We start from the raw sequence: 10937 nt of genomic DNA, 5'->3' as shown, positions 1-10937 counted from the left end.
TAGGATGGCAATTGCTCTAAGTCTACATTCCTCGCACTCTGTTCATCGCCTACCCCATGTTCCCGGGATGGTGAATGCTCTAAGTCTACAATCCTCGCACTCTGTTCCCCACCTATCCCCTGTTTCCTGTGCTGTTTTCGCTTTCTCAATCTGGATAATGTTGTTACACCCTGTTTCACCTTTGCATGTCAGAATAACTGTGAGATTCTGTATGTTACACAGGGTTTAATTCGTGGGATTTTTTTTTAAATTTAAATTTAAGACACGTTTCAAACCGTAGCCTAACATGCCTAGTCACGGACTGGTTTCAATTATTTCTGCAAAATGATGTATGTTGGCTTTAATAAATTCAGTTGTGTTAAATGACCGATCTATGTATTTTGACATGACATTCACATACGTCTCAACAACTTCTTTAATAATATCATGTTTACATTTAGCACTGTGGCTCACACCTTTAATGTGTTTTAACAAATATCCAGAATTTACACCCATGTTCTCAACATCTTCCCGTATCTAACCCATCAACGTGTAAAATTGTATTTCAGCATCTTGACCTACTTGTTCTGTATTTTGACTTCCATCAACTATGTCCGGTGCCGGGGCAACCACATCGGGCAATGTGTGGTCAGGTGATACCCCGTGAGCTGGGGCACACACAATGGGGGATGTGTGTGCCCCGGCGCCCGTGGTAAAAATATTGGGCGCTGATGTTACACAATCAACCTCTGTAGTATTACCAGGAATTTATGCAACTGCTGTTAATATTTAATCAGAACTATTCTGCTGTTCTTGTGTCATTGTCTCTACACAGGGGGTAAAAAACTCTTGCACATTTATGTCCTTTAATATTTGATAACTTATCAATACCAGCTATGTGTCGTGTTTCTGTTTCAGAGCAACCCTGTGTGTCTGGAATTATGATTACATCGAATTGCGACAACTACTTAACTTTCCTTCTTGAGAGGTGTGATGCTCTCTTATCTTTTACAGTCTTTGTATTACCAGCAATGTCCCGGTCTACAGTGTCAAATGACGTGTGTTTTGCTGTTACATTGCCCTCATTACTTACGCTTAATACAGTTTGTAATGCGATACTTCTCTGTAGAGGTGTATCATCTTCGGAATACGCCAATTATCATTTAAGATCGGTAAATGCTGAATTATAACCTTTGTCGATCTTGGTCGAGTCGGTCTGCGTTTGTTCAGGTTGATACTGCCGTGATGCATCCCCATAACCAATGGCCTAGCATTTTCCTTTAGGTGGTTATATCCGATCAACGGCGTTGCAAATTGTTGGTTCTCCGTTTCAGCGACAGTTGTGCAAATTGTTGTTTTCTTACTTGTGCTAGGCCTGTGGATTTGCGCATCTGCATCATTGACCCTTGGTATCGTTGGATCATATCATCGCACTCTAGCGTCATCTGTAATACATATATTATAAAATAATTATAAATGCAGATGCATGTAAAACAGCATTTAAGTTACTGTATAACAATATACTGTATAATAACATTTGATTACACACCTTCTTTATATTCGAGTGTTTGGGCGTTCTTTTTTCCTTTTGCGTGTTTCCAAACGGATCGCTTATCAGCCGCTTTGCCAGTCTGTATAGCTGTGTCGTAACAACTTGCGGCAGCATCAAAGATTTTTGGTGTCGGTGTATTCAGTATGTCCCGCAGAATACTGTCAGCCGCCGCGTTATCCATTATTGTGGAATCTTTAGCCGTGAAAAAGTAAAAAAATAATTATTACATGCGGTATAAATTAGAATAACATGAAAAAGATGCATTATTCAGAACATAAAGTGTGTACAGGTGTCACCAAATCCTCACAATATTACAAGCGTTTAACGTCATTATTTTTAATTTATTTTAAAACATAAAACATTTTTGGCTGTTACATGTTACTCACAGGCCGCTGCTAATTCCAACATCATAGTGAAGTCTGGAAAGATGTCGTAATCCGAACCAAATGGATGTCCCCCAACATCATCGCAATTCTTTGTGTTTGCTGCATCTGTTGTTTAATTGTGAGAAATAACATTTTTAATAAATTAATTATCAACTTTGTATCCACCTTGTTGTACGTTCGTACTATTTAAACTTTGAAAAATAAAAAAATGAACAACTTGTAGACCATTGCTATATGTTTGTACTATTTAAACTTTTAAAAATAAATAAAAATGAACAACTTGTAGACCATTGCCATACGTTCGTACTATTTAAACTTTTAAAAATAAATTAAAATGAACAACTTGTAGACCATTGCTATACGTTCGTACTATTTAAACTTTTAAAAATAAATAAAAATGAACAACTTGTAGTCCATTGCTATACGTTCGTACTATTTAAACTTATAAAAATTAACAACTTGTAGACCATTGCTATACGTTCGTACTATTTAAACTTTTCAAAATAAATAAAAATGAACAACTTGTAGACCATTCCTATACCTTCGTACTCAGCGTTATCTTCGTTGATAATGTTCTGCATTGTCTGTTGCTAAACCAGAAATTAAAATGAGATATGATTAATGTCTGTGTTCTTTTAAACTATGCATAGATTAAAATGTAGATACGCTAAAATATCTTTTGTAGATACGCTAAAATAGCGTTTGTAAAATATGAGACATCGTATAGCATAAGCCTTCAAATAACTTACATGAAATAATACATCACCGTTAAATTATATATATATATATATATATATATATTTAAATGCATTTCCAAAATGCGCCGCTAGATGGCGCTATTACAGCATCAATGTGCAATACTTTTTAAACCAGTCATACAACACATACAGTAAAACAAACATTTTTTATTTATCTAATAACCCAGATAATAAGTCAAGCTTTTAGTCATGCGGCTCCGACTCTATGGAACACACTTTCCCGCACAGTGCGAGCGGCCCCAACTAAGGAATCCTTCAAAAGTAGACTCAAGACTATGTATTTCCAAAACATGCAGTTTTAAATACAGCATACATTGGACATGGAACTTAAAAATACACATATACCCCACACATCATGATCAATGCCCCTCACATCACAATCATTAGAGCAATAATAATAATAATAATAATAATAATAATAGTTATAATAAAAATGATTTTAATTTCTTTATTTTGCTATAATTCCAGACAAATCATCATCCAGATGACCAAAACAGGTAAAAATCTATGTATTTCCAAAGCATGCAGTGACAAAAGACACACCTTTGTTTTTTTTATGGGCATCTATATACTCTTGGCATTTCACAGAGTCTGTACACCAATCGGAATAACAAGATGCCTCTTGTTTATCCCTGAGGTGCATTTTAATGTAAACAGAAAACAAATTGTCAGATCTCTCATCAAAATGCCACACCTCATAGATTTTACATACTCTGTATGTACCCCATTTCTACAGCCAAATTTAGTTCCACAGTACACTTAGTACCGATTAGTGCCCGATTTTCTGAATCATGAACACACGGCTCAGTCTGTCCAGACTCAGCGCATGTGCGACTTAATGGAAACATTAACTTACCTCCCATTTTAACTGGCAGAACCGGAAAGAAAAGCCCAAGAGGAGGGTAAACTTTAACCATGGCAAAACCCAAATACTTTCTGACATTACCAAAATCCTTATAAATGATGCGCGGGTGTTGTATATGATACATTTTGGTTTTGTTGACAAAAGGGTACAGGCTGGTAAAGTCAAAATAGTGAATTTTTTCATCACAATCTGTTTTGTGATACAGCTTTATGGCGTTTGTGCGTCCGCCATAAAGAGCATCATGTGGTTCAAGGGATCAGTTAATTCTTTACCCTTCAGAAAAGTCTGTAGACCCTTATCAAACTCTAGCATAGACTTCCATTCACAACCCCAGATTTAACGTATCTGAAATCCACATCATTTAAGGTAGTGCAAATTTACCTGCATCTTGTGGTGCAGTTGACTGTAGGTCGTTTTAGTCAGTTTATTTTCTTCATCGGCATTGTAACACGCACCACAGACATGATAAAAACAACCTTGGAATTCAAAAGCAGTGGGTACGCCGTTAATCACGGTGTAACCATCCAGGCTGTATTTACCAACTTTCTTCTCACCCCCTTGTAAAGTGTGTCATACTCACACCTTCTTTGTGCTCTATGTACATTAACCACTGTATGGCAGGCGTTGAGTAACGCTTTTGAGTTTTGTGATAGTACAAGGACCAGTGTGTTTTCCTGTAAAAATTTACAACGGTTCATAGCCATGCAAATGGAAACCAACGAGTTCTTTTTGAAAGTTAAGTGGCTTGTGTTCACTCATATTGTACCAATCTGTAAAATCAGCTATTTCCTCTTCTATCATGTATTGTAGACCAAAATAATCTATTGAGGGCATAGCGCCTATGTAATTTTGGTTATCCGTGGTGTTAAAAAAAATGTAGGAAATAACCTTTGGTACCATCAAAGCCCATTGCCTTTGGTAACTTGCTAAGTCGCATGGGTAAAAAATTTAAAGAGTCGATAAACCTTATCTTAAAATCTTTTACCGTGATGCACATTATGTTGCCACGTCTAGATAATAATTGCAGCTTTAATGTCTCCTTAATCAGCTGTCGCATCACAAAATACGCATCATTCAGGCCGGCATTATGGGATATGAATTTGTAATGTGCAAATTTTGGTTTCATGAACGTCTTTACAAAATCTTTGATACATGCAACACTCTTAAACTCCCAGTCTTTCTCACCTGTTAATGTTAGAGCATAACAGTAGTTTGGTATGTGCATCCCCGTCTCCTGCATACACTCAAAATCATAAAAGATGTATTTCTTAGTGGGTTCTTCTGGCTTGATGGTTTGTATATAACACAATGGTTTGAAAACCCATCAACATTCACCTTACAGATGGGACACTTTAGGCCTCAGCAGTTATGCTCCGTGCACCGGTAGAGACAGCACCTGTCACAATATACATGTTCAAGACAGGATATTTTGTGATCAAAAGCTAAAGATTTGTGTAGCCCTAAACAGTCATTTGATCGACAAAATACCCTACAAACCTAACACCTTAACACAGTCACCCCGTCGTCAACACAATCCGATCTGTGACAAGCCTTACAAAAGAAAACACAATCATGATTATTTCTATGATGGTAAGCACTATGACAATGGCTGCAATAATTTCAGGCACCAAGAAACACTTTGATATCGAGTATCCCATAAAAGTGGCAATTGTGATATAGCACAAACAGGTTGTCTTTGTAACGACTGTCTGTACAATAGAATCTTCAATCTCCATTACTATAATATAGGACCATGACTGTCATTTTGAAGTAATTTAAAAAAAAAATGCAATGTTGCTAAAGCTGACCGCTTTATCAAGTGGTAGATTCAAAGCTTTATGTAGTTGGATCGCTCTCTCTTGTATTACATGGTCATTGGCATTGTTACCTTTATCCAGAAGTTTACAGACGCTAGCGGGCAAACACAGGTTTTTATCGATGTTTTTGAAATAGTACAAATAACATATGTGTTTTTCAACACAGTAGGCGTCGTAATCCACTACCTGTCAAAGCTCCGCCCACCCTGTTTCTAAAAACACTGATCACAAACCTTAAACCTGTGGCTAATAAGAATTCAGCATTACTTTGAAGCGCGTTTGTAATCTGATTTAAAAAACTGGAGGTGTCTAATGTTTCTTACGGCTTATGATGTGAATAGATGGCATTGTGAAAACCGCCGCCCTCCAATCTTAGCTGAATGTGGTCGGAAGGATCCACGCCAGCCAGGAAGCCATTAAGCATGTCCTGTATAGCCATATGAATGGCTCAAACGCCCTCTAGAAATGATGTAACCCTGTCCAAATTAGCAAACCGATAATGGTTGTGGTACTCCATGGCTCTGAAATTTGGCCATTGTCGCTCATAACTGTTAATCGATTCTAAGTATACATGTTGCTGAACTTCGTCATTACCAGGTGAATCAAGCCCATGTGCAACGTTATTACCGGGTGACTAAACCCATGTGCATCGTTATATAAGGGGGTTGAAGCACGTTCAATATTGTCGGGCTGTGGTTCGTCAATCGGTAATGCGTAGGATGGCAATTGCTCTAAGTCTACATTCCTCGCACTCTGTTCATCGCCTACCCCATGTTCCCGGGATGGTGAATGCTCTAAGTCTACAATCCTCGCACTCTGTTCCCCACCTATCCCCTGTTTCCTGTGCTGTTTTCGCTTTCTCAATCTGGATAATGTTGTTACACCCTGTTTCACCTTTGCATGTCAGAATAACTGTGAGATTCTGTATGTTACACAGGGTTTAATTCGTGGGATTTTTTTTTAAATTTAAATTTAAGACACGTTTCAAACCGTAGCCTAACATGCCTAGTCACGGACTGGTTTCAATTATTTCTGCAAAATGATGTATGTTGGCTTTAATAAATTCAGTTGTCTTAAATGACCGATCTATGTATTTTGACATGACATTCACATACGTCTCAACAACTTCTTTAATAATATCATGTTTACATTTAGCACTGTGGCTCACACCTTTAATGTGTTTTAACAAATATCCAGAATTTACACCCATGTTCTCAACATCTTCCCGTATCTAACCCATCAACGTGTAAAATTGTATTTCAGCATCTTGACCTACTTGTTCTGTATTTTGACTTCCATCAACTATGTCCGGTGCCGGGGCAACCACATCGGGCAATGTGTGGTCAGGTGATACCCCGTGAGCTGGGGCACACACAATGGGGGATGTGTGTGCCCCGGCGCCCGTGGTAAAAATATTGGGCGCTGATGTTACACAATCAACCTCTGTAGTATTACCAGGAATTTATGCAACTGCTGTTAATATTTAATCAGAACTATTCTGCTGTTCTTGTGTCATTGTCTCTACACAGGGGGTAAAAAACTCTTGCACATTTATGTCCTTTAATATTTGATAACTTATCAATACCAGCTATGTGTCGTGTTTCTGTTTCAGAGCAACCCTGTGTGTCTGGAATTATGATTACATCGAATTGCGACAACTACTTAACTTTCCTTCTTGAGAGGTGTGATGCTCTCTTATCTTTTACAGTCTTTGTATTACCAGCAATGTCCCGGTCTACAGTGTCAAATGACGTGTGTTTTGCTGTTACATTGCCCTCATTACTTACGCTTAATACAGTTTGTAATGCGATACTTCTCTGTAGAGGTGTATCATCTTCGGAATACGCCAATTATCATTTAAGATCGGTAAATGCTGAATTATAACCTTTGTCGATCTTGGTCGAGTCGGTCTGCGTTTGTTCAGGTTGATACTGCCGTGATGCATCCCCATAACCAATGGCCTAGCATTTTCCTTTAGGTGGTTATATCCGATCAACGGCGTTGCAAATTGTTGGTTCTCCGTTTCAGCGACAGTTGTGCAAATTGTTGTTTTCTTACTTGTGCTAGGCCTGTGGATTTGTGCATCTGCATCATTGACCCTTGGTATCGTTGGATCATATCATCGCACTCTAGCGTCATCTGTAATACATATATTATAAAATAATTATAAATGCAGATGCATGTAAAACAGCATTTAAGTTACTGTATAACAATATACTGTATAATAACATTTGATTACACACCTTCTTTATATTCGAGTGTTTGAGCGTTCTTTTTTCCTTTTGCGTGTTTCCAAACGGATCGCTCATCAGCCGCTTTGCCAGTCTGTATAGCTGTGTCGTAACAACTTGCGGCAGCATCAAAGATTTTTGGTGTCGGTGTATTCAGTATGTCCCGCAGAATACTGTCAGCCGCCGCGTTATCCATTATTGTGGAATCTTTAGCCGTGAAAAAGTAAAAAAATAATTATTACATGCGGTATAAATTAGAATAACATGAAAAAGATGCATTATTCAGAACATAAAGTGTGTACAGGTGTCACCAAATCCTCACAATATTACAAGCGTTTAACGTCATTTTTAATTTATTTTAAAACATAAAACATTTTTGGCTGTTACATGTTACTCACAGGCCGCTGGTAATTCCAACATCATAGTGAAGTCTGGAAAGATGTCGTAATCCGAACCAAATGGATGTCCCCCAACATCATCGCAATTCTTTGTGTTTGCTGCATCTGTTGTTTAATTGTGAGAAATAACATTTTTAATAAATTAATTATCAACTTTGTATCCACCTTGTTGTACGTTCGTACTATTTAAACTTTGAAAAATAAAAAAATGAACAACTTGTAGACCATTGCTATATGTTTGTACTATTTAAACTTTTAAAAATAAATAAAAATGAACAACTTGTAGACCATTGCCATACGTTCGTACTATTTAAACTTTTAAAAATAAATTAAAATGAACAACTTGTAGACCATTGCTATACGTTCGTACTATTTAAACTTTTAAAAATAAATAAAAATGAACAACTTGTAGTCCATTGCTATACGTTCGTACTATTTAAACTTATAAAAATTAACAACTTGTAGACCATTGCTATACGTTCGTACTATTTAAACTTTTCAAAATAAATAAAAATGAACAACTTGTAGACCATTCCTATACCTTCGTACTCAGCGTTATCTTCGTTGATAATGTTCTGCATTGTCTGTTGCTAAACCAGAAATTAAAATGAGATATGATTAATGTCTGTGTTCTTTTAAACTATGCATAGATTAAAATGTAGATACGCTAAAATATCTTTTGTAGATACGCTAAAATAGCGTTTGTAAAATATGAGACATCGTATAGCATAAGCCTTCAAATAACTTACATGAAATAATACATCACCGTTAAATTATATATATATATATATTTAAATGCATTTCCAAAATGCGCCGCTAGATGGCGCTATTACAGCATCAATGTGCAATACTTTTTAAACCAGTCATACAACACATACAGTAAAACAAACATTTTTTATTTATCTAATAACCCAGATAATAAGTCAAGCTTTTAGTCATGCGGCTCCGACTCTATGGAACACACTTTCCCGCACAGTGCGAGCGGCCCCAACTAAGGAATCCTTCAAAAGTAGACTCAAGACTATGTATTTCCAAAACATGCAGTTTTAAATACAGCATACATTGGACATGGAACTTAAAAATACACATATACCCCACACATCATGATCAATGCCCCTCACATCACAATCATTAGAGCAATAATAATAATAATAATAATAATAATAATAGTTATAATAAAAATGATTTTAATTTCTTTATTTTGCTATAATTCCAGACAAATCATCATCCAGATGACCAAAACAGGTAAAAATCTATGTATTTCCAAAGCATGCAGTTTTAAATACAACATACATTGGACATGGAACTTACAAATACAGATATACCCCACACATCACAATCAACGCCCCTCACATCACAATCATTAGAGCAATAATAATAATAATAATAATTATTATTATTATTACAAGATTTATAATAATAATAATAACATAGTCCCTTAAGAAGCCGCCCAGGTGAAATGTGCACGTCGGATATACGGCGCACGTGCACGCCAAATCTTGCTGCCCCTGCTGCTCCTGTACACAGCTCCGGGTTGAGAGCAGAGAGCCGTACACCGCTAGTGACAACCATCTTGCCACCTGTATGCACTGGTCCAGGTTAGGGAGCGGAGAGACGCATACCACTAGATCCATCTTTAATCTACTACAGTGACGGCTACCTCCGCTGCCCCTATACACAGGTCCAGATTGGAAGCAGCGAGCCGCACACTGCTGAACCCATCCCAGATCAATCGGAGTGATGGGTATCTCTGATGTCCCTGTACATGGGGGCCGGATTAAAATCGGAGAGTTACAGGCTGCCAGATTCTCTCTAAACTAACCAGACGCCTGCTTAATTTGAGTATTTGCCCTTAGGGAATCCTGCAGCAGATAAGTTCATTTATATAATTATTTATTACTATTTTCTTTTCAAATTAGCAACAACTTTCACATGTTAAGATATGGAAACCCTTACATAATTATGTTAGCATGTGTAGATATATACATATGTAGTGGGATCATATCTTCTGTTTATACATGTGGTAATTGGTGACGTGCACTTAAGACACTGGTTGCAAATTAGATGCATTTATATGTGTATTAATCAATTGCACATACACATCCCATTTATACCCAGAATCAATAGCTTGCATATTGCAAATAATATCAAAATCTGTATGGGATTATAAATGGATCTATACTTGGTTACATAGGATGCAATTGAATTATCCTTGGAGACAATCACAATATCATTGAGGATACACCACATTCACAGAAAATACACCTCTTTCTTTTTTCAGTTATCTTCTTTTACTCCATTTCTGTGCTCTATCATCGGCTAAAATCTACCTAGATACCGACAGCAGAAGCACGCCTTTTCATTTTGCATAGACATCTGAGGATTCTCTCATCTTCAATTCGATGTCGTTTGATATGATTGAGGACAGCAGAAAACCTGGATGTTATTGCATAAGAAATCTATTATTTCTATATTTTGCATTTATTTATGAGTTTGTGATTTAAATCCTCTATCAATTTTAAAGGATTATCCTTATCCTGATTGCTATCCAGGGATGTTTATTATTTAATCATGATATGATGGTCACATCAATTGAGTAATTTCAATTTTAATATTTTTCAATGGGCTAATTTCATTTGAGCATCATAAGTGTTCTATCTTTGATAGGGACCTCTCACCTGTACTCTCATTAACCATTGCCCTATATTGGGCATGTCAGGAGTTAACAGCAGATACAGGTCTTGGGATTGGTGTAGGTGCTCCAGGTGGTTCTCTCATTGATAATTCAATGCTTTATAGCAGATTTTCAAAAGCAGAAACCAGGCACCTGTCACCTCATTTTCCCACCTTCCTTCTGAAGCCCTGTTTTCCTTCTTTTTTTCTCTCTCTCACGTTTACTGAAAGTCCTTATCTGATGCAACACAGGTCTTGTAAGCTGATGTAGTTAGATC

General features: G+C 36.9%; 1 long non-coding RNA gene across 1 annotated transcript; it reads right to left on the bottom strand.

The window, feature by feature from the left end:
- Nucleotides 1–6354: 6354 nt before the first annotated feature.
- Nucleotides 6355–8081, bottom strand: LOC134965624 (uncharacterized). The gene is made up of 3 exons (XR_010188470.1): nucleotides 7987–8081; nucleotides 7601–7795; nucleotides 6355–7496 (listed from the first exon to the last, which is right to left on the bottom strand). It is a non-coding gene; the product is annotated as an uncharacterized LOC134965624 (long non-coding RNA).
- Nucleotides 8082–10937: the final 2856 nt, after the last annotated feature.

The sequence above is a fragment of the Pseudophryne corroboree genome, chromosome 10, assembly GCF_028390025.1.
Source record: "Pseudophryne corroboree isolate aPseCor3 chromosome 10, aPseCor3.hap2, whole genome shotgun sequence".
Lineage (NCBI taxonomy): Eukaryota > Metazoa > Chordata > Amphibia > Anura > Myobatrachidae > Pseudophryne > Pseudophryne corroboree.
Note: the sequence above shows the minus strand (reverse complement) of the source record. Positions and strands in the feature narration are given on the sequence as shown.